At 51.3% G+C, this 27,056-nt stretch overlaps 1 protein-coding gene and 1 long non-coding RNA gene across 3 annotated transcripts in view; both read right to left on the bottom strand.

Moving 5' to 3' along the window:
- Nucleotides 1-27,056, bottom strand: part of Grik3 (glutamate ionotropic receptor kainate type subunit 3) — a 217,307-nt gene that overhangs the window by 184,412 nt on the left and 5,839 nt on the right.
- LOC119087450 lies at nucleotides 9,619-24,066 on the bottom strand. 2 transcript variants are annotated; one of them, XR_005090910.1, is made up of 3 exons: nucleotides 23,345-24,066; nucleotides 19,356-19,463; nucleotides 9,619-9,877 (listed from the first exon to the last, which is right to left on the bottom strand). It is a non-coding gene; the product is annotated as an uncharacterized LOC119087450 (long non-coding RNA). The 2 variants fall into 2 exon arrangements; XR_005090909.1 differs by lacking the exon at nucleotides 23,345-24,066 and having other exon boundaries at nucleotides 19,356-20,166.

Genomic DNA, 27,056 nt, shown 5'->3' with positions numbered 1-27,056 from the left:
ATTGTCAGAAAAAATTGGCTCGGATCAATTGTCCTAAAGCAAAAATCGATTGCATTTGGCAGCTGTCCTTGCAAATTTAATGAGCTTATACTCAAAGTTCCCTTCAGCCTTCGACTTGACTCAGTTACTCCCAGGGCACGCCACCCAGATCTGCAGGTGGGAAGCCACACAGCTCCAGCCCCAACCATCCTGGAGTTTCTCCCTGATCTTTGTGAGGGCCCAGAACCTTTCACGAGAAAACCATCCAGGCTAGAGTCACTATACAGCACAGGCCTGCCCATTCTCAGAGGGCAAAGAGACAGAGGACTGGTTTTTCCATGGAAGAAAAGCCAACCCCTCTTCTGTCGGTCAGAGGACCATGTCCTTACTAGATTTCTTATTTTCCTCTAAGGAGATCCACCCTTGCTGGGCTTCCCTATCTCAGAGGCCAGGAGCACTGGGATCATGTAGTTCACTTGGGAGGTGACTTCAGGATGCACAAATGAGGAAAGAGGAAGTGAGGCGGACGCAGAAGGGCAGCCAGGAGAAGGTGCATTTCCTGGGAACCTCGAGGAGTCCTTGTAAAGACTGTCCCCACCTGCCAGTGGATGAGGTATTAACCTTCCAGCATGATGCTCCTGAGTGACAGAATGTGCTCAGCAGTCACAGTGGGAAGCTTTAGACGGATCCAAAGAGGCTGGATGGAGCAAGAGGGGAGAGGAACTCACCAGTAACTTCTACCTGGCTGATGTACATCTCACTGCTTTTTTGAGACAGGGTCTCACTGTGTAGCCCAGGCTGGCTTCAGACTCAAGATTCTCCTTCTTCAGCCACCACACCAGGCTCTGAATATCATGAATTTTAATTACTTATTTCAATACCACTATTTGTGAAGTATGTAGATTAACCTGGCTGTATTGGCGTGTAACTTATAAAGAATGTCATGTTTACTAGACTGAATGTTAAGCCCGCTCTCACGGGGCCTGTCATCAATCACTGCTGGTAACTGATTGGGAATGGCCCCACAGTCACATGCATGTCAAGTCCTGCAGGAGGCAGCCTCAACCATCGACTGGCCAGTGTCAGCCAGAGGTCTGGAGGGAAGAAGGGATCCTATCCCAGCGTCACACTCCCACTAAGCTGACTCCCTCAGACTGTGCCTTACAGCATCTAGCCATGTGTTGGAAGGATGTTGCCTCTCTGAGTCTTCCACATAAAAACCAGGGTGAACGTTTCCTTTAAAATGAGGGGTTAATGGCAGAACTGACAAGATGGCTTTTTCAATCTGAGAAAAAATTTAAGGAACCATATTTCCCTTGTCCCTGTGACCCAATGATAGCACCTTCATGTCACCATGACTAAAACATGCCATTTGGCTTTATTCCTGAGGAACATTTTTTTTGTTGTTTTCCTGGCAGTGAATTATTCACATGGGTTATCTATAGCTCATGAACTGTAATTCCTGTGAATAACTTCATACTACTTTTGTGGAGTGAAATGGAGTGGTTACCAACTCATTAATTAGCAACCAGGCCCAGTTACTAGCCGAAGCACAGACAGGAAATGAGACAGATGCCCTCCCTGGGTGTGGCATGTGGACGAATCTGCCTTAGCTCTCTGAGCCGCTCCCGCAGGAAACCTCAGTGTCCGGTCTAGAGGAAGCCCTTCTCTCCCCATTTTCATTTGTTCCCTTAAGTCTGCGGCCTGGGAGAGATAGCTGAAGTGCCTGCTGTGGAACCACAAGGACATGGTTTCCATCCCCAGAACTCTCCTAAGAGCCAAGTGTGTTGGCACGTGCACTCCAAGGTGAAGACTGGAGAGTCCTGAGGTTGCCAACCAGCCTAGCATACCTGGCCAGGCCTAGGCCCAATGAAAGACCCTGTCTCAAAATAAGATGGAAGGCTTTCTGAAGGTGTAACACCTGAGGTTGTCCTCTGGCACACACACACACACACACACACACAGGCATGCACGCATGCACACACGCACACACGCACACGCACGCACACATTTTGAGGCTTCCTGAGCAATTCCCTACAGACCTGTCTTCCTCTTAGGCTCTTCCTAACTTCCACCTGGGTACCTAGGAACTTCCATAGCTGTCCCTCATCCTCCTGCCACCCCTCCTCACCCACAGGCTCCCCAGAACCTGCTCTTCTGCCCCACACTGCCCCTGCAGAGGAACAGGGAGGGACTGAGTGGCACCTGCCGACTGTCAGGACCCCAAAGCCAACATGAGAGGGACAGCAGGGGAAGAGGAAAGAGCGTGGCCTACGCTGCCTCCTCCTTGCTCCTGTCTGCCATACTGTAACTTCAGGGCAGTTTGGCCATATGAAAACTACTACGTATCAGAGTAGAGGGAAGCCAGCTGCTCTAGACTAATCCTCGTCCTCGGCGATCTCTCTGACAAGCCACAGGACCTTCTCCAGCGCGTTTCCTTATCTATAAAGCACAGTCGATAATACTGTGTGATCTGGATATCACAGAGGTGCACAGAGAGACAGCACACAAAAGGCTTGGGGAGGGATGAGGCACAGACGGCGTTGTTCTTGCAACGGTCCCTTCTGAGAGCCAAGTGAACCGAGAGGATGTGGATGACTGGGGTGGAGACCCCACCACGAGGCTCCCAACCCCTCCCTCCTGTCCCTCAAATCGGCAGGTGCCAGGTCTGAAACAAGAGGTCTCCAGGGCCATGGAGGGGTCCTTGGTCTTTCCTCTCCCTGCCTCTGGTGTATGTGTGTGTGTGTGTGTGCGCGCGCATGTATCTTCTGTTGCCTTCCATTGGGGAGATGGTATGCATGCCTCAGACATGGTGACAACGGTGGAAACAGTCATTATCTAAGTGACTGCAGACCATATTTGGTCCCCAGAATGACAGAGGAAAGTCATCATCAAAGTCCTCTGCTGGCCAGACCTAACCTCTGATGGCTGAGGCCTAACCTTGACCCCAGGTGTGGCACACAGTTCCTGCCCTGTTTCCAGGTCCGAGGGCTCACCTTAGACCCCTGCCTAGCGGCTCCTCCCCACCCCCAAAGACAGCTTCTATGATGACAGAAGCTACTTTCACCTGCTGCCTCGGGCCTCTGATCCCCTCCCACTCCCATGATCCCATCTCTGAGCTCAACCACCTCCAGGCTCCATGCTGTGATTTTCTGGGGTCCTACTGATGCCAGCCACTAACTCCTCTGAACCCCTCAATCTGTCCTGAGCAGACCATGCACTGTCCCCTACCTGGGTGGCATCTCTTCCCCTCTGATCCACCAGGGCCAGTTCTGCCCTATCCTCCATAAGCCACAGAGGAGCTGAAGGTCACAGCCTGAGGTATCTTCTCTCCACAGACCTCAAGGAGTGCCAGCCATACGTAGAAGCAGCTGTGCCATAGAAATGCCCAGCAAGGAGGGCATTGAGCTGGGCCACCACAGAGGACCAGGCAGGGTGCAGGTCACGGTATATGGGGCTAGGAAGCTGTAGATGACTACACCATACCTGACTATGGGAGACCAGTCCCCACTTTTACGACCAGGGTACTTTGAGCAGGGAGAAATGGGAAATATTTAGATAGAAAGAGATACCTAGACGACAAGAGGGAAGACAGAAACACAGGATAGCCTCAGGAGGGCCTGGGTCAAAACCCAACCGGCCCAGAACTTTATTCAAAAGGGCTTTTTATAACAATGCCAAGGGGAGGGGCAAAAGACTTCCCCCTTGCTAGATACAACCAAGTGTGGAAGGCCTGTGGCTCAATCATCCTCTTATGCAGTCCTGCTGGGCAAAGCCACTAGGAAACCTCAGTGGGCTCCAACACTTCACTTTCTTTAGCCATTAGGTCAACAGGTATTAACAGATCACTGGTGTTCTATTTACCCTCTGAGGAAGCCTGTGGTCGATGACAGATAAAACCTACATCCCTGTGAAGGTTTGCTCTTGGAGGGGCTTAGGGCTGCTACTGAAGATAGAGAAGTAGGTTGGATCGGATCATAGAAAGCCTAAAATGCCAGGCTGGGCTTCATTTATGGGTACTAGGGAGCCCTTGAGGATTCTGGAATGAGGGTAGGATGCATACAGAGCCATGTCAGGATGTGCTGGCAGAAAAAGTGAAAGTGTGCTCCACGGAGGGAGCAAATGGGGTGGACGTAAGCCTATGGGTGTGATCTGGAGACACAGCATGCCCAAGGCTGGAAGCTGCCCTCTCTCATGGAAGGCTGTCCATCACAGTCTGTGGCCCTGTCCTTTCTCTCCTGTCCCCCTCCGAGTCCCAGACCTTGGAGGGACCCTCTAATGTTCACTAGGGTAAGGGCTTTGCCTCAGCCCTCTAGGCTTAGTTTTTTTGGGTTTTTTAATTTTTTAATTTTTTTTTTAACAGAATCGGTGACCTTAATAATGCTTGGAGGGACAGAGGGACTCAAAGGCCTGACGAGATCTAAATATAGCACCAGGCCACGTGCGGTTGAAGCCACTCAGGAGCAGAGGCTGGTGGATCCCACAGGGACTGATGCCTTCAACATCACAGCAGCCAGGCCAGAAAGGGCCACGGATCTTTCTCTACATGTGAAAACATGAAACACTTTTCTGCGAAGCCTCACTGTGAGAGGAGGCAGTGGCTAAACTGGGGAAGGAAGACTGTCTCAGGGCAAAGGCCTCCATGGTCAAAGGCCCGAGGGACTCCCGGGTGCTGCTACCCCTGGGCAAGGGGAGTCACCAGGCAGACGGCATTGTGGGGATGCGGATGCTGGGCCCTTCCCTGGGTCCCTGGCAGAGGATGGGGAGAGGCTGGTTGCCTCTGCTTTCCGTGAACCACTCAGCCAGTGGATGTGGGCAGTCCACAGCCTCGTCTCAGCATCCTAGCTGAAACTCATTGGTGTGCCCCCTCCACAGATGGGAAAACTGAGGCCTGGGCTGGTTAAGGGACAGTATCCAAGAGTTAGACCACCCAGATTTAACTAAAGTCTGTTGGTACCCCCAGCAGTACTTAGGGGAAAGACACTGTCCGTGATTCTGAGCTACAAACATTGCGGTCTTGCCCTGTGGGTCTATGTCTTCAACAAGTTGCATGAGGCTCCAAGACAGTGAAGGAGACGGTCAAAGGGACAGGTCCACATCCCTGTCTCTGAGGCTTTCTAGGCAAAGAGGGAGGAGACGATGCAAGCAGGAGGTATCACTGCCTAGAGTGTCACGTGAGCAGGGCAAGCCAATGCTCTTCAGTCCCCACTGCGGGAATACAAGATCAGACCTAATTTGCATATGGGGCAACTGAGGCACGGAGCAATCAGGTAGCTGACTCAGGGCCGACGGAAGGCCACAGATGGGACCCAGGTTCCGCTGCTAACCTCTGGGTTCTGCGCTGGGGTAAAGAGGAGGGGAGGAGGGAAGGCCTGACCTTGATCACAGAAGGACCAGACGCCTGGAGACCTGACGTCATTTGACAGCCATGGGGCCTGGGGCAGAATTCTGTTAGGAAACTCTGGACGATAACACAGAGACAGCACTCACCATGTACCTACTGTGCATCAGGCTCTGGGTGAAGCACCCCTTCACGCCTCCCTTCCTTCCTTTACTATGTGTGTGTGTGCGCAGGCACACTCCCCTGTGTGTATACATGTGGAAGCCGGGTCAACTTCAGGCGTCCCTTCCCCTCTCATTCCCCACCACATCCTTTTGAGACAGGGTCTCTCACTGAAGCCGGAGCTTGCTGTTTCAGTTAGACTGGTGGGGCCAGTGTGCATCTGAGATCGGCCTGCCTCCACCTCCCCCTCCGGCAGCAGGGTGACAGGCACACACTGCCACACTCGAATTTTATCTCCGTGCCGGGGATCTGAACCTGGGTCTTCGTGCTTGCACGGCCAGCACTTTGCCCACTGAGCCATCCCCCCGCCCCACAGGTGAAGCAGCGCTTCCGAGGCATTTTCTCAGCACTGTCAACCACCTATCTGGCTCACAGCAGAAGAATGGCCACCCCAGGAGCATCGAAGAGACTTGGTCCTGGGTGGCCATAGAGGGAGCCGTGGAAGGCTTAGGAGGGTGCGACCGGAATGCCGCCCAGGCCAGGCCTTCACCGTGGCAGCAGCCGGGGTGAACTTCTGGGAACCCACCAGCCCGAGCTGAGGTGTGCCTTCCCTCCCAAGCCACGCGTCTTTCCCTGAACAGAGTACTACAAGCACCTACATCTTTCCTCAGGCTGCACCCAGCTCCCAGAGAGGTCTATGTGAGGAGGGGTTTTTCCTGCACTGGGGACTGTGTTCTGCATTGACGACAGAATGGGAGAGAGGGAAGAACCGAGGCTTTGAGGGTAGAGAGCTCTGGGGCCACTCCTGGCCCTGGATCTTGTGGATCTCACCCTCTGAACAAATCCCTTTGGTCAGCTGTGCCCCAACCTGCTCCTCAGTATGATGGGAGCAAGAAGCCACACCGCTCCGAGCCTGTGTGAGGACTGAAGAGGCTGTTTGGAGTCATCTGGGACCATGCTGGAGCACGGAGCACTGGGGGGTGATGAACACTCTATTTTCTTCCTTCCACTCAGGCCCAGATGAAGTTCCTGCCCGCCCCCCCCCACCAGCCTTCTGCTGTCCACATGAAGAAGCGGGGACTCGAGCATGGGCAGGCAGCCCTGGGCACAGGTGGGCAGTGGGCCGAGCCCTCTCTCTGGGAGCGCTGCATGTTCTGTACCTCACCCAGGGGTCTGTCCAGCTCACCAGGCGCCGCCCAAGCTCTGCTGCTCCAGGATGCTAAGGTGAGAAGATGCTGATCCTGACCAGCTAACTGCTGAGACGCGGCAGGGAGAAGAATGGCAGTCACACATTGGTCTGCATCCGAGGACAGTGACGTCATCATCTTGGGATGGGAACAGGACAGCAACTCCAGCCCTTTATCCCATTCCTTTCTTTCAAAAGGAAGGGGGAAACTGTAGTCTAGTTAAGGCTCAGGTTCTTAAGCAGTGTGCGGTCAAATCCAGCCTCCACCAGTGCTGGAAAAGAACTTACACCTTTGGGCCTCAGTCTTCCCATCTCTAAATTGGGCATGTAACAACCAGCAATGCTAACCTCAAACTGTTGTGAGAATTAAGGTGTCTGATTAACATGTGGCAAACCACCAGAAAACATTAAGCTATTAGGTTTGATTTGAGGAAGGAAGAAGCTTAAAAGTAATTCAATTCATCATTTCCACATGCAAATGAGCTAAGGATATGAGTATGGTGTGGGCTACAACCGCTGTCTTCTTACTATTTACAGAAGGAGGGGAAACAGGCTGGCAAATTTCCTTGGGAGGAAAATATTATTTCCTTTTTGTTTAAGAAAAGAACCTAAGGAGCCAGGGCTGAAGTAGCAATATTACATCTATGGCTAAACCAAGATGGGAGTGTGTGTGTGTGTGTGTGTGTGTGTGTGTGTGTGTGTGTGTGTGTGTGTGTGGTCCATTCGTGCAGAGCCAGAGTTCGGGGAAATGTCAGATTCTTGGAGAAGGAGATTTTAATTAGGTTAGAGTTGCCTCCAAAAAGTACTAAAATTAAATATGAATCCATAATGCATGGCATCATAGCTAATGGTATGCAAATGGGGCCGGGCCTGGCCAGCTGCAGCAGGAACTTAGGCTATCGAGGTAATTGGGAAAAATGTCCCTTGGCCCAAAGCCACAGTCCTAAGGATGTTGCGGGAGGGAGCAGGGCACGGGTGTTGGGCCTGGCGGGGCAGCTAATGTCCCTTTAATGGGAGGAGGGTGGCTAATGTGGGGACTGCAGTGGAGGGGAAGAGTCACCCTGCCGAGGGCAAGGGCCGGAGACGGGACCAGGCCAACTCCGCTGCAGATACCAGCTGTCTGTGGAGGCTTGGGCTTCCCCTGCAGCCCGGGGCTTTGACATGGCAGATAGATGTGGCGCAGGAGGAAGACACCCACAGCTGGCAGCCTGAGTCTTGCCTAGTTCACTGGCCAGCTGTGTCACTTAGAATGAATCCCCCAAGAAAGTTAAGCTCCACCCTTCGGTCTCCCAGTGTTATCTGGGGTCAGACTGGGCTAGAAATATATTTAGAGCTGTAAAAATGGACAATTACTGTTTTCGTTTTAGTGGGAGAATAAACGAAGCTGAGTGTAGTGACGGACGCCTGGAATCCCGGCATGCTGGAGGCTGAGGTAGGGGGATGGCCGAGAGCTCACGGTGAGCCCAGCTACATGGTAAGACTCTGTGTATATAAATAAATAATAAGTTAATAAGTATATATATATAAAACAGCAGACAGTGCGAGCTTTCTATACACTTCTATCTGCTTGGATCACAGCCCCTGGACCCTTGCTATAGCCCTAGGGAAACAAAGTCACGAAGTGAGGAGTTCAGAATTTCAATCCAGTGGTTTTGATTCAAGAACCTATTCTCATAACAGCTAAGCCACCGCGGGGTAAAGACGATGCTGGTTGGCACGGTGGCACACATCTGTAACAAAGAAAAAGATGTCCTGGAGCCGAGGGGGCTCTATTCACACCTCCCTGGGGCACCAGGGCAAATGGTCTGCCACTTGCTCAGATGTGCCCACTGCAGCGTGAGCCCCTGAAGCGACCTTACATGCTCAGTCTCCCTGGGAGTCAGTGTGCAGACGTACCACGCTCAAGCTGTTGACTCAGCCTCCTCCAGCCCCTTCCCAGCTCCGGAAGAGCGATGACGGGCCCAGCAGCACGCAGGAGAAATTGTGAGCGGAGGTCAAGGCAGGCCTGTGCAATCTGAGACACCCACCTGGCCTCCGAGAGCCTCGGTTTTCCCATCTGCAGATCAGGGAGCCTCACAGCACTTGTGTGTAGCAGTGTGATGGCACCATGAGCAGGGGCTGGCTCCTGTGCATCAGCTCTGGGTGACAGACACTGGTCTGTGAACTGTGTGCATTTGTTCATTTGGTCCTAACTGGCCAACGCAGTTCCCATGGGGGTCCCCCGTCCCAGACCTCACCCTGCTCCTCCCCCAACACACACACAGACTGTAGCCTCATTCACGGATGGATGAACTGGTAAGATTAAAAACTTGAGGAAGGTTCTGAACCAGGGTTTTATCCACCATGCTCTGTGGCCCCCTCCAGCCCGCAGGGCTTCCTGCCTCGTATGCACACTGTGAAGGCTGTTGTGTCCGAGGAGTACAAAGTTCATCTTGGGTATCAAATTCTGCAAGATGCACAGAAAGTTCCAGCAAGGTTGAGGGGCTCAAAGGATGTGACATGAATAAATGAATGAGGAGGTGACTTTAGATGCAGCCCGTGAGTCCATTCTGACTCCTGGCTCTTCCAGTGACATGGTACCTACTGAGCCCAGGAGGACATGAGTCTCACAATGCCAAGACACAGCAGTGGCAGTGTGTACATCCAGTGTCCCAGAAAGCAAAAAATTAAAAAATTAAAAAAAAAAAAAACACAGTTCTTTGGGGGCCTGACAGGTGGATCAACTCTCATGCCATTAAGCCTCCATGCTCTAGGTCAGAGAGTCTCCCTGCCTGTGACCCCCCCAAACCACCAGAATCCTGTCTGAGTAGGTACTGGCCCAGATGGCAGTCCCTGGGAGTGACACCCAGAAAAGAAAATATGGGTCTGGAAAGAGCTGCAAGGTTTTTGAGATGGAAAAGCATACAGGTCCTTCCTTGGCGAGGGAATGAGTGCCAGGGGCCTTTGCCTATTGAGTTTTCATCAAAGTAATTTATTGATCAATACAGAGAACATGGCTAGTTCAGCGATTTTGTAAAAAATCACCATGTGTTGAGTACGAGGAGCACTTTGCTGGATTGTGGCATTCGGGGCCCAGCAGGATCACCCATGTTTTATGGCCTTCTGGGAACCGGGCCCTGGCAGTTACATCTCTGTGGCTTTATCTTCATGACACCAAAACATTTGGACGAAGTAAACAGATGGGTCAATCTTCCAGATGTGTTGTCTACCTGGTAACAAATATCAAGACGTTTCCCGAACAAGGTCACGAGAGCAAACCTAGAGCCCGTGAGGCTGGGAAGATGAGCGGGTGGAAGAAAATAAGTTGCTCCACCCCCACTCCCCAAGGCCGAGGCCAGAGCGGAAGAGGGGTTATATGGACTAAGCACCTGTTCGCCAAGCCCCCCGCCCCCCATGTGACACTTTGACACCTGGAGACTTTTGTGCATTTTCAGATGAGGCTGGCTTTGTGTTCCAGAGGGACAAGGCAATTACAAGTGAAGGGACGGCCCCCACACGGAGGGTTCTCCTGACACAGCTTTAACTAGTTTGACTTGATCTCACAGGACCTCAGTTTCCTCATGTGCCAATTCGGGGGACACACTGGAAAGTGGGGAAACGCTGCCAGTGTGTCACAAAGGCTCAGGAGACATGGGTGGTTCCGGTAGACACAGCCGGCTTCAGTACAGTTCTTCTGTTGGCTCACTTGGGTGGAATGCTGGTCTGGAGCCTGGACTGGGCGGATAAGGGTGGGTAGTTCTGTCACTATGGGTGAAAGACAAAGGAAAGACCCCAGTTCCCTGGGGACAATGTGCTACAGCAGAAACCCCAGGGGGCACCCCCACCCGGCTGGGCTCCTTTCCTCTCCAACCCTAGAGGGGACCAAGGAAAGGGCTTGGCGCCTCCTGCCACACTGGCTGCTGCAGCAGCAGGAGGGAGGGGGTAGGCCCCAGGGAAGGTATCTGGGAGGTGGGGGCCATACAAATGGGCTGCCTCCTGGGTGGGTAAGTGACCCCAGCATGACTCCCAGACACTGGGAACAGTGAGGGACACTGAGATGGACTTTCCCAGAAGCTGAGCCTCCACTGATCTCACAGGCCACTGTCACTTCCCTGGAGTCAGGACCCCTCCCTTCCTATGGTGGGTTGTGGTCATAGCACAGACCAAGAACACAGGGCTTAGGCAGCATGCAGAAGGGACTCTCCTGAGTGGCATCAGGACCAGGATGCTTACTCCACATCTCTAACGTGACATCCACTACCGTCAGCCAAGGACACACTATCCCCAGAGTGGGACTTGTTTCTAGGCCAGCAAGGCCAGATGTCTAGAATCCCAGACTGGAACAGTTGGAGGCTCAGGATCCCCAAGTTTAGATACAGGGGATAATCCGCACATCCAACATGTATCCCAGCAGGCAGAAAAGCAAAGCCAGCCCTGAACGCCAAGAAAGCGAGAGGCCCTATTTGATCCAGAACTTAATCCACTTGCACAGAGCTGGGCAGGGAAAACACTGCCCAAGCTTCCCCATGCCACCTGCTCCAAGGGGCCAGCGGGGTGATAAAATGGCAGGACTGGGCACATCCACAGATGCTTGCTCGGGGAAAGCCTTTCTAGCAGTCACCTTCTGACAATGTCCACAGAGCACTCTTGACAACAGACCGACCTCTACTCCTGTTACAGAGAATCCACTGGGTCATGTGAGGTCCCCAACAGCCTTCCTCTACCTGCTTGGAACAAGGGACCATCTGCCTTCCAGCCGCAGCCCTCCTCAAGTCCTGTCCAAGCAGAAGGCTGTGCTTTGCAGAACTACTCTCCAGTCCAGAAGGAGATCAGAAAGGGTGCATGCACAGCCTATTATCTGGGCCCAATTAGTGGCCGAGACCGTGTTAGAGTGATGAGCCTGCGGCCACCTCGAGGACTAAGGAGAGGGAACAAGGACAGGGGTTGTTAAAATGCTCCTGTCGAGCCTGACACCTGCACCGTGTCCTCCTGCCTCAAAGACATGGTAGTGCTTGGGGGGACTCTGAGCATATCTCCACCCAGCACGTGTTCACTTAAGGAACCACCACCCCAGAAAGGCACAACGCTTCCCGATGAAGGGAGGTAGAGCTGAGATCATCAGACACATGCCGCTTGCTCCGTACCTCAGGGAGGGGGCAGGTCCTGTCTGGTCCACCTCCCTTGTGACTGCCACTCAACCTGACTTATTAGTACTTATTAATCACTCATTGGGAACCGAGCTGGAGCAGCCATTGGGAACGAGCAAAGGGGTTACACTGCATCCAGGAAGACCAGGAATCATATCTTGGGGACACCCAGCCTGGGCATCTTACTGGCTTTCTTTATCTGAGGCTCCTGTTCCTACAGGAACAATTCCATTCACCAGAGGGACCATGAGGGTTACAGGAGATTGGAAAAGCTTGGGGGCTCCCTAGCTGTGAAAATGACAACAGACTGAGACCAAGTTCCTCCCCACCTTAGAGAAGTCCCTGTCCACATGGGAGGTCAGGAGTCAGTCAAACAGAAGCAGGTAAGGCCAGAGAGGGCAGGTAGGAGACCAGTCCTGTCTCTGTCCTTTGTTTCCTCCTGGAAATAAAAACAGAGGTCCACAAAACATTCCTTTTCTCTCTGGACTTGACTAAGAGCCAGTTTGGAGCGGGACAGGGGACATCCTGTCACAAGGAATAAACAGAAAGTGGGGGGAGGGCTGTGGTTCTGGAGAGGGTGAAGAAAGAAGATGGACACCCGAACTGTGTGGACAAGTCCCAACGTCTGAATGTCGGCTGACTCAGAAAACAAACATACAAACAAACAAACGAACAAAACCTCAATGCAACCTAAAATTGAATCAATGAGAGGGAAACAGATAAAAAATTAGGTCTACACGGAGAATTGTTTGCATGACCCCGCAAACAGTGGGTGTGTTGCTTTGTTTTAATAAAAATATCATTTTAAAAAGCCTGAAAGGAAGGGCTAGAGAGATGGCTCAGTGGTTAAGAGCACTGGCTCCTCTTCCAAGGGACCCGGGTTCAATTCCCAGCACACACATGGCAGCTCACAACTGTCTGTAACTCCATTTCCTGGGAATCTGACACCTTCACACCAATGCACATGAAATAAAGTTTAAAAAAACAAAACAAAACAAAACAAAACAAAAAAAAAACAAGACCTCCAAAAACCAAATAAAGAAAGCTACATCTCTTCAACATATGAGTCTAACTCAAAAAAGCCTAAAAGGATAACAGCCTGAGGCAAGCATGAGGCCCACAAGCCTTAGAGTCCCGAGATCCAGGACGTCCAGCAAGACCAATGGGACAGGACGCCCCAGGGAAGGCTGGGGGAAGGCCCCAGACAGGCTAGGGGTTGGGGCGAGATGACATCTCTGAGTGTTTCCCAGAGCAGGTGCTAGGGCTTCTGCTCGGCATGAAGTCAGAGAAAGAAGTGGTTCAACAGGAGGAAGAGGACAGCATTGCAAGTGGGGGCGTCCACAAGGCACAGTACCAGACAGAGCTGGAACCGAGGTGCTGGAGCCAAGCTGCTCCCATCGAAGTGAAGTGGTTCCTGGGAGATCTTAGCGACCTCTGGCTGGGGGTAGGGAGGGGGAGTGAGGCGACTGCAGGGAAATCCCGAAGAGGCAGGATCCTGCAACATTTGCCCTCCCAGGGCCAGCTCCTGTAACTGCGAAAGGGGCCAGGCTGGACCAGGAGAGAGGGATGACAAATGAAACTGGCACTGGCAGTGTTCAAGAAGAGCTTTTTCTAGCTGGTGCTGAACTGGCCCATTCAGCCAGCTTCCTGCCAAGGAAACACACACACACACACACACACACACATGTACACGTACACGTACACTGAGCACCCCAAGCAGGGCATAGCAGGGCAGTGAGTCTCCATATCTGCTGTTATTGGATATAACATATAACAATAGCAACAATGTATCAGAACATGGCACTGTGTCTCCACACGTGTAATATAGACAGCCAAGATTCCTCATTAGAAGTTAAAAACAACATTGAAACAAAGAAATAAATAAAAGTACTTTGCCTCAAAAGTAACCAAGCTTCTGCCCCAATGGTGATAAGGAATACAATGTCCATGTGGGCTGAATGAACTGAGTCCTCTCTACATGAGTTAACCTGGGTCCACATGCTCCTCATCGAGGCAGAGATGCATCCTGCCTCTTAAAGGTGCTGCATGCATGACATACTCTCTGGAACACTCTTAGCCCAGTGCCTGACGTGTGCTAAGTCCACAATGGGTTGCCGCTGTCAATGGGTCGCTGTTATCAATGGGTCACTGCTGTCTGTTAACGGATCACGGTTGTCTGGAGTCATCAAGTGGCACTGTATTCACAGACAGGGTTGGAAATTAAAAGTGGAAGGGAAGAAAGCCCAACACAGTCAGGTCTCACGGAGCTGATGCTCTGCCCCAGCATCCTCGGTACTGCCCTACACTTGCCCTGTGGACTGTTCTCCCCCTCCTCCACTCCATCTGCTAAAGAGAACATTGCTCCACTCTGAGCACACAGAAGGGCTCCAGACCCCAAGAAGACAGTGAGGGTTAAGCCAGCAAGACCGCTGGAATGCTAAAAAAAAACACTGATGGCATGACAGCAGTAAGGGCAGAGGAAGAGGGGACAAGAGAGAGAGAATTGAAGCGGAAGGCTGAAGACACTGCAGCCGGAAGGAGACATTAAAACCAGTAAGACACATCAATATAATTTAAAAATTTAATTTAAGATATAAAAAAAAAACTCACGCATAAGTAATAATAAACATATGATTATTTTATATGTATTGGACTGCGGGTGTAACCTAAAGAAGCCTCAGCAATGACCTGCCACTTTCTTTTTCAGACCTTCCTGCCAGGTCACTGGGAGGCCCTGAGATCCACTGCAGGTCCAGGTGGTGGCCAAACACATCAGGCCCTGTGTGATTCCCAGAGGAGGCTGTGAGATGGGTAGTCTGCCATCTGAGCAGGGCTTGCTCCTTGGGCAGCCGGGACAGAACTTAAAGTAGATCTTCAGTTCAGAGGAGAGAGCTGTGAACAGGGTTGAAGGCCCAGCTGCACCAGATGACATCCATGCTGCACAACGTATTGAAGAGGCCTAGAGACATGGACACAGAGCTCTCAGGAGGTCCAGGCCCCTCATATATACCCAGCCTGCATCCACTGCTTAGGCCCAGAGCAAAGGGACAGTCAGGCCTATGGGAGAACTCAATACAGTGACTCAGGATGATAGCTCTCTAAAACAGCCCTCCACCCACCCACAAAGGCATTTCTTTTCTCACCTAGACCTCTGAAACAGCATCCAATAGGCCTCCAGCTTCCACTGAAATCATGTCCCACAGCCACCAGGATGACTTCTTAGAGGTGTCAATTTGGTTCTGTTCCTCTCCCTCACAAAGTCCTCAGTAGCTGCCCAGTGTCCTCTAGGAGTCATGGCCCTGCATCCTGCCTCCATCTTCAGTCCTCCACCTGTCATCACTGTCACTCAAACATCCTTCAGGAGGGTCACCTGGACCACGTCATCACTGTCACTCAACTCCTTCGGGGTCACCTGACACTGTCCATCACTGTCACCCAAACATCCTTCAGGAGGGTCACCTGGACCACCTGTCCATCACTGTCACTCAAACATCCTTCAGGAGGGTCACCTGGACCACTTGTCCATCACTGTCACTCAAACATCCTTCAGGAGGGTCACCTGGACCACTTGTCCATCACTGTCACTCAAACATCCTTCAGGAGGGTCACCTGGACCACCTGTCCATCACTGTCACTCAAACATCCTTCAGGAGGGTCACCTGGACCACTTGTCCATCACTGTCACTCAAACATCCTTCAGGAGGGTCACCTGGACCACCTGTCCATCACTGTCACTCAAACATCCTTCAGGAAGGTCACATGGACCACTTGTCCATGAGTGTTGCTCACACTTGGACTTCCTTGAGGTTTTCAACACTAATTTGCAATGTGAAACTGCTAGTATTTGATTGTGTTTGCCTACAAAGCTCAGAGTCTCACACTGTGCAGCTTACACCACTACCAGTCCCTTGGGCATTTGGGCACATTACATCTGCTAACTGAGAGCTCTTCTTCCCCATCCCTCCCCCCTTCACCTTCACCTTGCTGCTTTGAAGTCTCATGGCATTTTCTTAAGCCCTAACTTTCCTTCTGGAACCTGCTTTGATATCTGCCTCTGCTGCCAGATTATGAGCTTCTGGAGGACAAGGATCCTGTCTGCCTGCTCACCTTGACATCCGGCATTAGACTGACCCACAATGAACATGCAGTGAAACCACTTGTGGTCAGCCATCACCCTGTGAATGAAGCTCCGACGCTGCGCTGGACCTCAGGCCTTCTGTTTCAGATGTCAGTCTCCACCCCTGCAGAAGGAACCTCCACACATCAGAGACGGGAACCAAGCAAGCTGCCACTTGCTGTGGCTTCCAGCAGGCTACAGCAACCGGTGTCCTCGCTGACCCGTGCATGGCATCACCACAAGATGAGCCATGGAGGCAGTGGAGTCTGAGCTCTGAGAGTTCTCGGCAAACATCGCCTTGAGTTTGGCCTCCATGGCGTGAGCAGAAGATGGAGCTGGCATAGCCTTGGCCTTTTCAGGAACTCAGAAAACCTGGATGTCCTCAGCAGCCTTACGCATACAGCTGGGCAGACTGAGAGTTTCACAGGGAGAGAATCCCGGGCTCCTCTGTGACGTCGGCAGCCAAGCTGTGTGTCTCCATTACAGGAAGCCCACTACCCCCATGAGACAGTTTACTGCATCTTCAAATAGCACGAAAGATGAAGTGGCTAGTACTGGCCAGCACTCACTGGTCTCAGTCCTGCAGGGACCGCTCAGGTCAGCTTTGCCTCCCACTTGCTATAGACTTCAGAGACTTTTTAAAATTACATTCTCATTTCTATATTGGTGGGGGGCACGCACACGTGGAGGTCAGAAGACGGTATGTGGAAGTCAGTTCTCTCCTACCACCACGTGGGTCCTGGGGATTGAACTCAGGTCGACTGGCTGACAAATGGCTCTACTGGCTGAACCATCTCACCAGCCTGAACCTAGAGGTTTATAGACAGTCACTCTCGGCTTCAGGTCTTCAAGTTCCTGCCCTTTTCCTATGTGTCCCTCTGTGGTGTGTGTGTGTGTGTGTGTGTGTGTGTGTGTGTGTGCATATGTTCATTGATGTGTGCATGTGTGTGAGGCTGGACACTCACATATGCGTGTGCAGGTGTACATGTACAGATGCATGTACATGGAACATCAGAGAACAATGATTTTAGGTGTCATCCTTAGGACAGGCATCCACCTTCTTTGAGACAATTTATCTCCAGGGTTTCTCGCTCTCCTGGAACTCCATAAGTAGAATAGGCTGGCTGGCCAGTGGGCCAGTGACTCTCCTGTCTCCATTTGCTCAGCACTGGGATTACCAGTGTGCACCACCACACCTGGCATTTTTACATGGGTTCTGGGAATCAAGCTCAGGCCCTCATGCTTGCCAGGCAAGCGTTTTACCAGCTGAGCCATCTCTTTCCTCGGGTACTCAGTCTCCAAATCTGTGTAATGGGAACAGTGTGCACTGCGCCCATTCCCCTGGGGTGGCAGAGATTGATGAGAAGAAAGCACTACCTGTTATCTGGAAGAGGAGCCTACAGGAGGCTCAGGCCTTCCTCCCAAGGCTCTCTGTCCAGTCTCAGCAGCAAAGCAGCTCACATGGAAACCTGCCCTTTGCCTGATGAGCCAGGCTGTTAGACCGTCGGCCCTCCCCAGCCCCAGGGAGATTGATGCCCGAACTGACAGATCACTCCAATGTATTAGGTAGATAAAGAAATTGATTATTCCATAAATCAGTGTCTCCATGAAAAAAGGCCCAATTTTTTAAAAAAGAAAATATTATAAATCTGTCCAAAGCCCTGTGAGGGAAAGTGTGTAGCCATTTCAATTTAATTGTCTGCGAGCCTCTTTGCTGTAACTCCAGGAAGAAGAGCCCTGAAAATAAATGTGTTTCGAGCCAGAGGTTCCTATGCCCTCAGGAAAGGCCAGGTCATGCCCTGGACCAGAGAGCTTTGCCCTGCAACAGGAAGAATCTGGATTAGCTAGAAATAATGGAGAATCACATCCCTGAGACACTCAGAAGGTGGATGGTGGGGGCTGAGGAGATGGGCTCAGTGGGTAAAGTGTCTGTTTCACAAGCACGCAGACCTGAGTTCAGAAGCCCAGCATCTATGTAAAATGGCTGTGAAGATCTGTAACTCCAGAGCTGGAGGGTGGAGACGAGCAAAGCCCAGGGTCTTGCTGGCCCGCCAGTCTGGCCAGAATGGTGCACTCCAGGTTCAGTGAGGGACATGATCTCAAAAACTAAGGTGGAGAAGCAATTGAAGGAGACATCCAAGCACTCTTGCAGGGGTTAGCCCAAGCTGCATACACTCAAGTACCAACACACACACACACACACACACACACACACACACACACACACACACACACGTTAATCTCTTCCCATCTAGAAAAGTTAGAAGGATTTCTGTCTAAGGGTAGAGCCACAATAAATCCTGGAGGGGAAGGTGAGGCCTGATAGTTCCTGGCAGAAAACAAACAGAAAACAATGATCGGGAAGAGGCAAGGGACGCTAGGAAGGCAGAAGCAAAGGGCGCTGGAAAAGATGGGATTTCCTCTCACGTCTGCTGTGTGGTATGCGGCTCAGCTCTGAGCCTCTCTGAGCTTGTTACTCCTCCCCAGGATACAGGAAAAGAAGGAAGCTCCAAGCACAGGTCTTTTATGTAGGCCCTACACACCTCAGTGTGAGGGACCTTGGCGTTATCACTGCCTGGATCTACCAGGGAGGGCCCTGAGATGCTCCCTAGCTCAGGATGCAGCTGCACCCCACCCCTGCAGTTCCCTGTCCTGTGTACTCGGCGATACAGAGTGGGCGCTCCGATAATGTTTGGTGAATCACTGAGTCAGCCCAGAATCCATGTGAAAAAGACAGGAAATAAACACAAAATTACAAACAGCATAAAAATAGCCACATTTCTAAAGCAGCTTTTTTTTTTTTTTCTGCTGCTGCTTTCTTAAGGGAAGCAGCAACAACAACAAAAATCCCCAATCCCTTGATGCTGACATTTCTCAAGCCAAGGCCCCCAAAGCAGCTCTAATTGCAGCTGCCACAGCCCACTCTCCCACTCACGTTCTAGGTCTTTCTAAGGCTGTCAGCCTCTGGGGCCATCTTTCCTCTGAAGTCCCAAGAGTCCAAACGGCACTTCCTCTGCTGTTCTGACCTGTGTGGCCTTCTCCGTCTCTTTGGGTTTTGATGCAAGTGCTCCCAGCCAATTCTCAGTCCCTTAGTGACGGACAACAGCTCCCCCATCCTCTGTCCTCTGAGACATGTGACCCTCTCTCGTGGCTGGATCTTCCTGTCTAGGAGCTGCCTCTGTCACACCCACCCCCTGTCACCAGACTTCTCTGACACATCCAGGTGACGATGCACCTGGAGCTGGGGCTCTTTGAGGGAACACCGCGAAGCTGTGACACACTGGCTTCCCATCACCTGAATGAATAGTAATTTTATTTATTAGCAGTAAATAAGGTTCTATTACAGGTGTGCAGGGCTCCACAGCTCAGGAAACAATAACACAGAAAACACGTTTAAGAAATCACATTTAGCAGGCTAAAACTACATTACGGAAGCCCACTTACCAAATGCAATGTGAATGATGACGGCGGCAGGCCAGGCGGCGGCTCGTGGTTATCAGGTGTGCTATCTGACAGGCGATGCTCATGCATTTTGTCATCTGCTACCGCTCCCTAGCAGACAAGCCGTACACGGCACCGAAGATTTAAGAACCGTTTACGTGGAAGGGGAAAAAAGGAGAAATTCTACCCAGAGGGCTTCACCTCCCTTAACCATGTGTTACTTAACAAAATTCCTAGTGTTTCCTCACCAGCTGTGGGCTTCTTAGGGACCTCTGTCCTGTATGTGACTACCAGAGCCTTAGGGAACCTGCACTGGAAGGCAGACTGCCTGTTTAAGTGTGACCTTAGCCACACCAGGACTAGAAAGAAGAGCCATGGAGCAACCCAGCGCGCTAAGCGTCCTAGCCCAGAAACTGGCTGCTCTCCGTGGTGCTGAAGGCAGCAGTGGCTCCAGGGCAGCCTTCCATCCCCCTGCCTCTGAGTAAGTCTAGCAGGACTATTATCTGGGAGCTTTCATAAACACATACAGAGCCAATCTGTATTCTCTCTCTGTGGAAAGATATTTCAGAGGTGTTTTTTTTTTTTTTCCACACTGGAAAACTCTAGTCTGTGTAGATTTCTAAAGACTGCATGTCTAGTCGAGCATAGCAGCTTGTATTAGTAGCCAGAGCTACTCAGGTTGTTGGTGCAGGGGTATTACCTGAACTCAAGAGTTCAAGGCCAGCCTGGGCAACAAAGTGAAATCCTGCCTCTACTAATAAATAAACCTATGAAGTTAAAGCTTCAAAGTCGTGTGTGTGTGTGTGTGTGTGTGTGTCTGTCTGTCTGTCTGTCTGTCTGTCTGTCTGTCTGTATGTCTCTGTGTGTGTGTGTGTCTGTGTGTGACTGTGTGCGTGCTGAGAGGCCAGGACCAGGAGTCCATGCTTTAGCCCCACTTTTCCCCCACAGCTCACCAAGAAGCATAGACCAGGTCATTTTTCTTGTGTCCTCAGTGTCCAGTGACAAATGAGAGTGATCCCAACACTGGCCATGTGGTCCCTAACACTGGCCATGTGGTCCCCAACACTGGCCATGTGGTCCCCAACACTGGCCATGTGGTCCCAACACTGGCCATGTGGTCCCAACACTGGCCATGTGGTCCCCAACACTGGCCATGTGGTTCCAACACTGGCCATGTGGTCCCAACACTGGCCATGTGGTCCCCAACACTGGCCATTCCCCCACTGTTGCTCTGGTTCTTCCATGGACTCTGACAACATTGAACACTATGACCTGGTCCCCTCCCACAAGAAAAGGGACTTCCAGGATTCAGGAGAAATACCCAGGCTCTACTTCTCTTACAAGAAGTCAGGGACTCAATCTTCCTGTTAGAGTCTCCCCCAGGCCTCACTCCCCAGGGATCAGCTGTAATTCAGTTTAACCTGAGAGTTCCCCCATATTTTATTTACTGATTGGATGTTGCGAGACAAGTAAAATAGACGGCTGTCACCTCTATTAAACTGGAGGAAAAGTGGCCTTGTCAGCAACAGGCTCCTGCTGCTCAGGAAGTGTCACCGATTTCCCTACGGAAGGACATGAGAAAATCGGAGTGCCTGGCTTCAGTAGGCGGCTGCCTCCCTCTGCTATATCTACAGGGGCGTGGGAAGGGCTACTTCATGATCTCATATCACTCTCAGCTATACCACAGCGATGGACAGGTCATCCAGACACTCAGGAAGTGAGACCATCACCAATGTCCTCAGTTTCCCTAGTGATCCAAAAGGGAAGACTGCTGTCACTCACTGGGCTTCAGACAAAGAACAGCTACAAAGCCCCAACTTGGTAATCTAGCTCTACAGAAGCAACCCCCCCCCCGGGACATCTCTGGCAAGTAGACAGCACGTGAGTACCCAGTGGGGATGTGCAGACCTCCATGTTACACCTCAGCTGTCCTGTCAATCTACGTCTACACACCCTAGCAGACTCCAGACAGGTGGCAAAGAGAAGAAGAAGGGATAGCCTATCTATGACTGGCAGAGTTGCAAGCAGCCCAACCACAGCTCTGCCCGACAGTCGTCCTGATTAACCAGCCTATTAAGGACCAGATGGCACAAGTTCCTATCCTTGGACCAATCTCCAAGAGAGCATCGAGGATGCTGAAGACCAAGTGAGAAGGGGAGAGGTGAGGTCAGAAGAGCCGAGGGGCCATGACTGCATCCTCAGTCTCCTCAGGGAGCGGACAGCTGTGTCTCTCTCAAGAGGAGAGCTATCACGATATGGAGCAGACAAAGAATGGGATAATCCTGGCCTTGGAAAGGAAGGGCTCACGGCCCCCAGCCACTCCAATGTAACCCGGTAGACTAGATGGGAAAGGTCTTGGCAAAGAAGAGGCCAACCTGTGTGGTGGGAGAATACCAGAGGCCTCATGAGTCCCCTGACTTCAGAGAAGAACGCAGGTTCATAAAGTCCTCGTGGATGAAGGAGAAAAGGTGCTGAACTGAATGACAAGGCAGTGAAGTGGCCTTCTGTCCCCGTGACCATAGTCACGGGTGTATTCATTTGATCGACAAGTGTTTACTCACTGTCTATGACGAGCCGAGCACAAACTGCACAGGATACAAAGTCCAGCAGAGGGCAAGCCCAACGCACTCCAGGCCTTCCCTGTGCTTATCTCTGCAGTGACCGAGAACAATGCAATGAGCATCACACCCGGGGCAGTGAACGGGGCTGTGGGGACTTGCAGAAAGCAGTGGAGATCAAGAAAGGCTTCCTGGAGGAAAAGACGTGTTTGCTGAGAGCTGAGTATGAGTAGAAGTTGGCCAGATAGAAAAGCAGGGCAGAAGTCAGGGGTGAGAGTGGAGGAGCAGAGGCTTCTGGGAGGCCTTAAACATTTGGTAGAGAGGAACAGAAGATGTGAGGTGAGGATGGGCCAAGCCTGAGTCCACAGACTGTGGCCACTGCCATGGAGAACACAAAGGCCTAAACAAGATGCTTATTTGCAGTTGGTTAAGGTGACTTAGGGTGGGAGAATCCAAGGTCAGATGATGAATCCATCAGGCACTGATGTCAGCCATGTCCTGAGGCAAAACAGGCATGGCTGTAGGGAAGACCTGTCCACCCCAGGCTCTGACCAGCATGAGGTGTGCTAGGCGGTCCCCAAAGCTTTGCTGCTGCAGAGGGGTCCCAGGCTCCAGCCCATAGGCATTTCATCTCTACAGACCCCAGGAAGAAAGCTAGAGGAGGAGGAGATGGTGACATTATACCCCCTTTCTGAGATGGGGCTGTGGAAACAGGTCTGGGTGGTCCACCAACAGTGAACAAGAAAAAAGAAAAAAAGAAAGGAAGAAAAACTACACTGAGATTCAATGACAGAACTCCCTGGAGATAAATGGCAGGTCCTGCCTTAAAGTTTAGAAGATCATTGTCACCAAGAGGATGAGAGAAGTCATACACTGGCAGTGAATCTTGTGGCAAAGACCTCAGGAGCTGGGTATGCTGGCACACGCCTTTAATCCCAGCATTCTGGAGGCAGAGACAGATGGATCTCCATGAGTTAAGAGGCCAGCCTGGTCTACATGGTATATTCTAGGCTAGGCTACATCGTTTGATACACTGTATCAAAAGAAAACAAAAACAAACAAACAACAACAAAAAAAGCCACACCTCCTATCTCAGAAGACCAAAAGCTTGGTACAGATCAATAAAAAGAAATGGCCGCTTAACCGACTGATATAACCGGGAGTTGCATTATTAGAGGCAAAGGCTAAGATCCAGGGAGATGGTGACTTTACCAGTTTCAGTAAATAAGCAGTATAATGGAAGGCATGGAGGTGGTGGAGCTGGGCATCTTTGGAACAAAGAGATTCCTTTATATTTGTCATGGTAAGATAGGAAGCCCACCTCAACCGGTGTCCTGGTGATCTCACAGCAAGAGCAATGGGGAGCAGCTCCCCGGGAGTACCTACATGAGGAATTCTAAGCACTTCCTATGTATTAACAAGCCCAATCCTTACCAAATGCCAGCAGACAGGTATGATCATTGTGAGTAGTATTTTGAAATATGTAACCGTTTGCCCAAGATTGCAAAGGTGGGGAATCACAAAGACAGGCTTTAGAGTCAGTCTGTTGGATTCTAGAACTTGTAAACGTATCCACGGCACTCAATAGAAAAAGCCTCTGTGCTTCCCGCCTCCTCTGCTTTATGTCAAGCCTGCTGGTTCTCACAAAATCCCTCGAGGAGAAAGCTACTGGTTCCCATTTCACAGGTGAGGGAATCTAGACTGTGAGAAGGGATTCATCCAAATTCACATAGCCAGGAAGGAAGGGATTTTAAGCCCAGATAGCCGGATGCTAGAGTTCACGTTCCCAAGATAGGAGTCCTGTTGCCTTCCCAGAACTGCCAGCAGACGGAGTTCTGCTTCCAAGGTGGGCATCTGCAGCCAACACTGCACTAAAGGATGGGTGGGAGCTAAAAGCTGCAAGCTCCCGAGACTGTAGGTATTCAGCTAGAGGCTGGCTCCAGGGAGATCCTCCACCATGTTGCAACAGCGGTGTCTCAAAGGGTGGCACTCAGGGTGGGCACAATGGAGGTCTAGTGTGCCAGCACTCCAGAGGCTGAGGCAAAAGGATAGCAGAGAATCTGAGGCAAGCCAGGACTGCAAAGTGAGACGTTGACTCAAAAGAAGCAAGCAAACAAAAGAGGCGGGAAGAGGGATGGGGAGAGAGTCAGGAAGGAAGGAAGGAAGGAAGGAAGGAAGGAAGGAAGGAAGGAAGGAAGGAAGGAAGGAAGGAAGGAAGGAAAGAAGGAAGGACATATATCTCAGGTCAGCAACACTCACTTTATCAGGGAACCCATAACAAAAAACCCAAAGGCTTCACCCTAGACCGGCTGAGTGGCAGCCCTCTGGGGCTGGGGTCCTGGCAGTCAGTGTTTGAAGGAGTTCTCCATGATTCTGATGAACGCTAATATTGGAGAACCAGAAGCCCAGAACAACCCCTGGAGTTCTCTGCAGCCTGAATTCTGCGATTCTTCACTGTAGACAGGAAACGGGATGCTTGGAGCCCTGGGAAGTCCTTGGCTTCCCGCTCCCGCTTTTCCGCCCAATTGGGCAGCTCTTTGGAATAGCGCATTCAGTTCTGCAAAGCAGGGGGGGGGTTGTTGCAGAGGTCCCTGGCGTTGCCATATTTAAAGAGCTCGTCCTGCAGTGTTTCTGAGAACTCTATAAAACCCCTTCCACCAGCAGCCTGTCTGTATCGCCTCTTGAATAGCATGAGACTTAATTGTCTCCTATGGACTGGAACCCTCTTGACAGCAAACAGGAATCTGGTTACTTCGCTCCTTTTCTCCATCTGCAGTCCTTAACCACCACTCAGCACAGCACCAAAGGACTTGCAGGAGAGGCTCCCGACACTCCCCCCTGTTCTCACCCAGTTCATTATCTCCAATCCTTCCATCGCCACGGGGATGGGGCCTCCTCTCCCCAGCTCTTGCAGGAGCCTTCATTACCTGGCATTTCCCCCAAAGAGCCGTGTCTGTCCCTCTGACCTAGCCACAGACCATCTCTCATGCCCCCTGACCTGTCCAAGAAACAAACATTGAACACCCCATTTAAAAAGGGCGGGCTAACCAGAATTCCCCAGATTAATCCCTCAAGAGCATCCCACTACCATCCCCTGGGTCTTTCCGGCTCTGAACACATGCTTTTAAAATGCAGTTCAATTAAACCGCTGCAAATGCAACGCCCCAGGCTGCAGGTGTGTGATAAACAACGGTCCAGGAGTGTCCTAGGAAGGGCACCTCTCTTGCTCTTGTAATTGGCCCAGCGGTTGGACCTGCCCATTCCACTTTAGGGTACCCTGGCATGCGTGAAATGAACCAATGCCACACAGGGAGCTGCGTGGAGGATGAGCACCAGGGTAAACACAAAGCACCGAGCAGAGCTTCGTCTGATGGCAGAGGCATGGGCTCCACCCTGGGGAACCCTTCCTTCTTCTCAGTTATTAAACGTTAGGCACTGTACAAAGAGCTCCACAGACTTTAGCTCCTTTAATCCATAAGGCAGTCCTGTGAAGGCAGTCCTACAAGGCTCAACCACACAAAGTGCTTGTAGGTCAAAAACAACAGACAAGAATCACCCTACATGTTAATACTTCTCTCTCAGCCAAAGAAGAACTGGAGGTTCGGAGGGGAAGAGACTCACCCGAGGCCATGAAGCAAGCACACATGAGTAGCCTCACACTGAAATGACAGTCAGCTACATCTCATCAAACCCAGACACGTCATTATTTAGAGGTGCCAGGAAAAAAAAATTCCCTAAGTTAACACAGACATGGCGTATTGAGGCCCATGCTAGCTTCTATGTGAAAACATAAAGGAAAAAAAAAAAAACTAGCTTAGCATCCACAGAATACATCATTATGAAACATACATTTTGGTAGCGATGTGGCAAAGATGGCTGTGGGCAACCTTGGGCAGATCCTTGTCTAAAGCAGGTGGCAGGATCACAAGCGTCAGAGAAAGCCCAAATCCATCCCCAAGCCTAACCACAGTCAAGGTCAATAACACTAGCAAACAAGGTATAAAGGTCAAGGGAAGCAGACACAGGAACGTGCGCTGTAAATGAGCTGTGAGGAGAAGAAAATGCCAGCGGCAGGGGAGGCAGGTAGAGGAGAGGCAAGCCTGGACTCTGGAGGCAATTCCAAAGAAACAAAGCCAAGTCGGTGGGGGGAAGGGTGCGGGCACAGAGGGCTCTGAGGCCTGGCTGCAGTAAAATGCGTTAAAGGGGGAAGAAAAACAAAAATCAAGCAGCCTGCTGCCCTCCTCTCCAGTTCCCTGGCCGCTCCTCCAGTCTCACCTCTCCACACCCCATTGGTGAGAGCTGTGTGTTCCAGTTTATGTATCTTTACATCCAAGAACTGTAAAACCAGAAGCCCACCCGGAAGATGGGCAGAGCCAGGATTTAAGGAAGCACTCACTGTCGCATCATCGAGGCAAGCTCAAGGTCCTCATCTTTGGGGAGCTTCCTTAAATCCTGACACCCTGGAAGTTTCACCCCAGACCAGGTCTGGGGCACCAAGAATAACAGCCAAGAACTAATGTCAGCCTTTGGAGCCACTTAAGCTTGTTTGGAAAGACACCACAACTGTCTGACCCTGGGGGACAGGCATTTTTTATTTCCCCACTTTGCAGACAGGGAAACTGGACAGTACATGAGATGCCCACCCCTCTGTCCGAGCCAGTCCTGAAAGTGTCACTGCTGCAGTGAGTAGGTGACACAGCTCCATTTACCAGCAGAATGGCAGTTGCTGACAGCAACCACCATGCCCTGTACGTTGCCCACCAGTCTCGGTTCCAAACCAAATAGGCTCCATTTAGAAGATAGGCATGTGATTCTTGCTTAAAAATAGAACAACATAAAAACTATCGGTAGCCTGCAAAGGATGATGGAGCGGAGAGGGAATGAGACCAGGGTAGGAAAAGGGAGGCGAGACCACGGGAAGGAAGAACAAAGAGAAGCCCACCCACCACACATCTTCTTTTGCTAGCACAAGGGTGATAAAGGATGGAGGTGAGATACACACAGGGCCCTTGGGGCTCAAAGCTTTGACATTCCTCGTCTTTGAGGATATCCTGGAAAACTCCAAGCAGAGGGATTTCTGTGCCTAGACTGGCCTCACCCACGGAAGAATTCAGCCTGGGGCTTGGATGAAAGCACTGGACTGTCA

This window comes from Peromyscus leucopus, chromosome 2 (assembly GCF_004664715.2).
Source record: "Peromyscus leucopus breed LL Stock chromosome 2, UCI_PerLeu_2.1, whole genome shotgun sequence".
Classification (NCBI taxonomy): domain Eukaryota; kingdom Metazoa; phylum Chordata; class Mammalia; order Rodentia; family Cricetidae; genus Peromyscus; species Peromyscus leucopus.
This window is presented reverse-complemented; position numbering and strand designations above follow the sequence as displayed.